Here is a 5,545-nt window from a genome sequence, read left to right as displayed (position 1 = left end):
GTCGATCGAAATCTCGCAAGGCTCTCGTATCAGCTTTCGCACTTCCCCGGTGAGCAATAGTTATCAAATAATCAAAATACGAAGGATTACAAATCATTTCCAAATCATAACATAACATTTTTTTTTTTGCTCACAGGGGCATTTTTGTCATTTTTGTCGAAAACCTCGAAACTTGCTAAAAATGTAGTAGGTAAGCCGAAAATATATATTTAATGATTTAAAAACAATTAAGTATCTAAAACGTTCATTTGAAAGCAAATTGTTGACAACTAGTACTATTCAAAAATAATAAATAAAATATTCTATTTTCTCATAAAATAAATTTTTATAAAAATATTCGTAAATAATTTTTCGCACATGAAAGTAAACTAAAAATTGTATGAATAGAAATACAGATAACCAAAATATAAGTTTTTATCTGCAATGACACGTGGGCTCCAATTGACCAAGAGGATGTAAGACTGTGAACTCTTACTTTCTATAATGCAGTTCCGAGCGTAGTTCTCGTCCTACTCGACTATCTACAAACTGTCCTGAGCCTGAAAAATGTATAGGAAGAAGGGGTGAGATTTTATAATCCCAGTGAGTAAACAAATACCATCTAAAGTATCTAAAGCCGAGTAAATGGAGACAATTAAATAAGTCATCATACTGTAATTTCATTACCTTTCAGTTCATTTCAACCAAATAAAATCAATCCATATAAATCGAGTAATCAACTTGGCTTATGAATTTCTTAAAACTTTGGCACGTGCCAGAACTCATACTCAGTGATACCTTGCGCAGGGCATCCAACCGAGTCCGCCAAGGCTGTTAAAATTTCATATACACTTAAAATATATTTTTAGTTTGAGAAAAATACAGTCGTTCGTTGGCGTTGGCTGAGTTCCCCTTCACGTGGTGGTTTAGCGTGAAGTGAACCCTAAGCTTTACCCCAGGAGATACCCTACGCGCCTCTCCGTTCGAGGTAATAATATAATGGAGTTTACCGTGCCCCTCTAATAGGCTGGTCCACGGAACCCCCTCTGCAGTAAATAATTAATATATAATCCACCAATCAATAAAATTCATTCTAGCGTGACATGGCAATTTATCACAACCTAGCCTCTCAAGGCTGAATACATAGTATAAATAATTATAACACCAAAATCAGTTTAGCCATTCATGCTCATTTATTGTCATAAGCCATTCAATTTAAAACCATAAATTTGCAACACAAACTAGCAGTCTCCAATTACTCTATTTTCAAAACCAATATTCGATTTTCTAGAAAATTTATAAAATCATTTTATAAAATCACAATTTCTCTTAAAACATAGCAATTTACCATTTAAACCCATTTTTCATAAAATCACACAGTTGTATAAAACTACTCTAGATAATTAAGACGATAATAAGTTTACTCACAATGTCTAGAATGCAGACTTTCGAAGCACTCTGTCTATTGGTCCTCGGATGCAATTTCCTTGCCTTTATTGGAGGACTCACCACCTTGACACAGTACAAAATCGAGAATTTCACTAAGTTGGTACTAAATCAAAATTAAACTAATTTAGACTACCAATGCATGATATGGAATGCAAAAATGCACTAGTAACTATCTAAACCCGGTATTGGCCTAATTCTTCTTATCACCCGATTAAATTCCTAACGGGTTCGTTTAAACTCCAATTTAATTCTTTTCAGTTTCTATACCTCTATTGCACCCAAATTAACTTAATGTCGCTCAGTGTGATGCAAATTATCAGTCCCAACAACAAATTATGAAAATACCCCTAGTGGGTAAAAATTCATATTTTTGCTCCGAAAATTCCCATTATTTTTCTAGGCTTATAATTCATTATTCCTTAACCAATTCTCCTAGAATAAAATCAAACTCATCCTCACTCACTACATGGTAAATTCAGCCATTAATGGTTGGGGGAGAAAATAAATTCTTTTCTTATTGTTTTGTTTCTAAATATGCTAAACTAACTAAAAACACTAACATAAATTAAAATCAAATAAATCCAACAACTTTCTCTCTCCTAACCCATTTTTTCAGAATTGAATTCATCATGAAAATATGTAATTTAATCATGGAAAATAAAGAGAAATGCTTGGGAATAAGAAAACTCAAGCTTAATAGAAAAAATCTCACCTTTTTCACTTAATTTCCTTGAAAATTCACACTTTTTCTTTGATTTTCTCTCTCTAGGGTTTTGTTTTTATTTTCTCTCTCTTCTTGCTGGTTTGGCCGGCCATGGGGTGGAAGATGGGCTGATTTTATGCCTTTTAAAAAGGAAAATAATAAATTAATAAAGGCATGACACGTGGCATCATGTCATTGGCCCGTTTTTAAAATTTTAAAATTTTAATCCTTTTTATCTCGACCACACAATTAGTCAATGGTCAAAATGAGGATAAATGAAGACCATGTGCTGGAAATTGTCCTGGTGGTGGAAAATTACAATTTTGCCCCTGGGGTGGTAAAATTACCATTTTACCCTTTTACTCCAAATTATACCGCAATTAAAATTTTTCACTTCTAAACCTCAAATCTTACTCCAATAAGTCAAATTATACTCCAATAAGTCAAATGGGGCCAAAAAAATCTTTTTTTAAAATTTCCATTTTGTCCCCAAGTGGCAAATGACCATTTTGCCCCTAAATAGCGAAAATTCCAGTTTGACTCCAAATTGATCCTCGAACTCTGAATCACCATATTAAACCATTCTAGGACTTTAAAATTCTTAATTTCATCGTAAATTCTCTATTTGATCTAGTCGAGGCTTAAATCAACTTTATTGTACCTCTAAGTACAATACCGACTTTTGTAAATTTTTCGAGACTCTCCTAGCATGCAAACATGCTATCCATCACATGTATGTCATGATAAATATTTTTATAGAGTCGGGCTTGTCATCTTCTCCCCCACTTGGATCAACCATATGATTTTTCTTCTTGATTGACTTCGACATTCGGCTAAATATTAATATTTTAATAATATTTTATTAATAAAATATTATTTTATTCTAAAAATTTTATCTTGTCTCCTTGGTACCCAAAATACCTTATTATGCCTCACTTGACTTCCAAATCGCCTTTTATCTCACAAATTTTCCTCCGATAAAATTATTATTATTTTATTATTATTTTCTCACTTGCGAAACATTTTATCCTAAACTACTCCTTTCGTCTTTTATCACTTCTAAACATTTTAATTGACCTCAATTTGCATTCGATTAACTTTATTTATCACCATATCAAAGTATGGGGTATTTCAACGGGTGCCTAACCAAGGATGCCAAAACAATATGCTTTTGGGTATAGCATGAAGCATGTTTAGGCAAATGAGTGGTCAAGATAGGAATCATCACCCCAAGTGATGCAGGGGACATATCCTAACTGGTCTTGGTTGATATTAGCTTATTGAAGTCCTTAGCTATGAAACCTCGACCTTCATAGACGTGTAATGGAGGTAGAAACGATGACGTGGGTTAGGGGTAGTTTTGTCATTTCTTTGGTGAGCCCTTAGAAGTGAGTTTTTCTAATAATATTAAGGTCTAAGTAGACCTAAGGAATAAATGAATGATGCATATAGTAATGAAATAAACGAAGAAAATAAAAATAATGATAATTTTCACGATAGGGGTAAAATGGTCATTTTAGGTATGGAGTCTAAATTTTTAAGTTTTCATGAACCCGAGTACCTCTAATCTCTTGTGGACCTTTTCTCAATGTCAAAAGAGTAAAAAATCTAAGCCAAAAGGGAAGAAGAAGGCAAAGTCAATTATGTAATGGCATTTTTGTAAATAAGTGGAACTTAGTCAACTAATGGATAAATATCTCATTTTTTCCAGCACTTTCTCCTCACTTCTAGCAGCTTCTTCTTTTCTTCCCATTTCTTTTCTCCATTTCACGTTTCTATCATCCACGAAAGCCATCCCTTGAAACCTCCATAACTTTCTCAAAGTAACTTCAATTCTCATGCTTTAGTACATTTTTTCATAGGATTCCTTGTGCTCATTCACTTCTACACCTCAAGAACCCTCAAAAGTCTTTTCTCAATACTTTGTCACACTAACTGGACATTTTAGAGAAAGAGAGAGAGACTTTCCATAATAGCATGACAAACTCTTGGAAAGGAATTCAACTACAAAACCACCAAAGTGAGTAATGAGTTAAGTTTGATTTTAAGTTGTTGATGATGGGCAATAATTAGAGTTGTGGGTTGTTTATTTATTCTTAGTGTGACTAGAGTAGTGTAAACTAATGACTAGTCAAATGGTAATTGGAAGCTAGTTAGGAATAACTAGCAAAACTTGATTTAGGAAAATAGCTTTTGGAATAATATTCATGTCAATTGAGTTGGTGTGCTGCTATTACGTGTGATAGGTTCCAACGAGACCCCACATCTCCACTTGGAGCATTAGCGAAAGTCAGAATCTATTAAAGAATCAACAAAGACATGTGAGTGAACTTGCATTAAAATGTTTTAGGATAAATGCATATGTATTTGGTTGAATCACTTAAAATATTTTTATTAAACTTTTCTCTAAATATGCATGGGAACAAGCCCTTGATGAAACATTTTTATGTTGTGAAATATGAATGTGATGAACTCATATGGTTCTATATCATGTTGAAGTGTATGTTAAGTATTGAATGGCACTATTAGGTGATAATTGTAACTGTGCGTGTGCGATGTGGGAGTGCACATGATGGTGATCGTGGTGTGTTGTGCGAGTGCACACACTGATGATATATGCCATGTGCATGATAGTGGTGTGCTGTGTGAGTGCACACACAGATGATATATGCCATGTGTATGATAGTGGTGTGCTGTGTGAGTGCACTCACTGATGATATATACCATGTGCGTGATAGTGGTGTGCTGTGTGAGTGCACACACAGATGATATATGCCATGTGTATGATAGTGGTGTGCTGTGTGAGTGCACTCACTGATGATATATACCATGTGCGTGATAGTGGTGTGATGTGTGAGTGCACACACTGATGATATATGCCATGTGCGATGTGGGAGTGCACATGATGATATTGCCTTTTGTGGTGTGGGAGTGCACAAGATGATTCTAGCTATGTGCGGTGTGGAAGTGCACATGAGCTAGTGAGATAGGAGTTGTATACATGTATACACATACATAGAGAGGTTAAGGAAAGTATTATGCATTTGCATTGAATATTGAATGTTAATATTTGACAAATGCTTTCCAATTGGTTTTCATTATAGCAAAAATGGGTTTTCATTATGACCAAAATTCTTTTAATTTCATTGCCCTGTTTCTCGCTGCAGCAAAATTCATTCTCGTTGCAAGGAGAAACTCTCGAGTGTTGGGGGCTTGACTAGCCTAGAATTTCGTTACAGCAAAAATGCATTCTCGTTGTAGCAAGAAACTCTCGGGTGCTAGGGGCTTAACTAGCCCAAAATTTTGCTGCAGCGAAAATGCATTCTTATTGTAGCGAGAAACTCTCAGGTGTTGGGGGCTGGACTAGCCTAGAATTTCATTCCAACAAAAAGGCATTCTCACTACAGCGTTAAA

At 34.6% G+C, this 5,545-nt stretch overlaps 1 long non-coding RNA gene across 1 annotated transcript; it reads right to left on the bottom strand.

Annotated features, from left to right (window-relative positions):
• Positions 1 to 470: 470 nt before the first annotated feature.
• On the bottom strand, positions 471 to 2,235 carry LOC148762093 (uncharacterized). Its single transcript, XR_016026984.1, has 3 exons — positions 2,141 to 2,235; positions 1,408 to 1,491; positions 471 to 539 (listed from the first exon to the last, which is right to left on the bottom strand). It is a non-coding gene; the product is annotated as an uncharacterized LOC148762093 (long non-coding RNA).
• Between the last annotated feature and the right edge of the window lie 3,310 nt (positions 2,236 to 5,545).

The sequence above is a fragment of the Theobroma cacao genome, chromosome 6, assembly GCF_053813885.1.
Source record: "Theobroma cacao isolate CCN51 chromosome 6, ASM5381388v1, whole genome shotgun sequence".
NCBI classification, from domain to species: Eukaryota; Viridiplantae; Streptophyta; class Magnoliopsida; order Malvales; family Malvaceae; genus Theobroma; species Theobroma cacao.
This window is presented reverse-complemented; position numbering and strand designations above follow the sequence as displayed.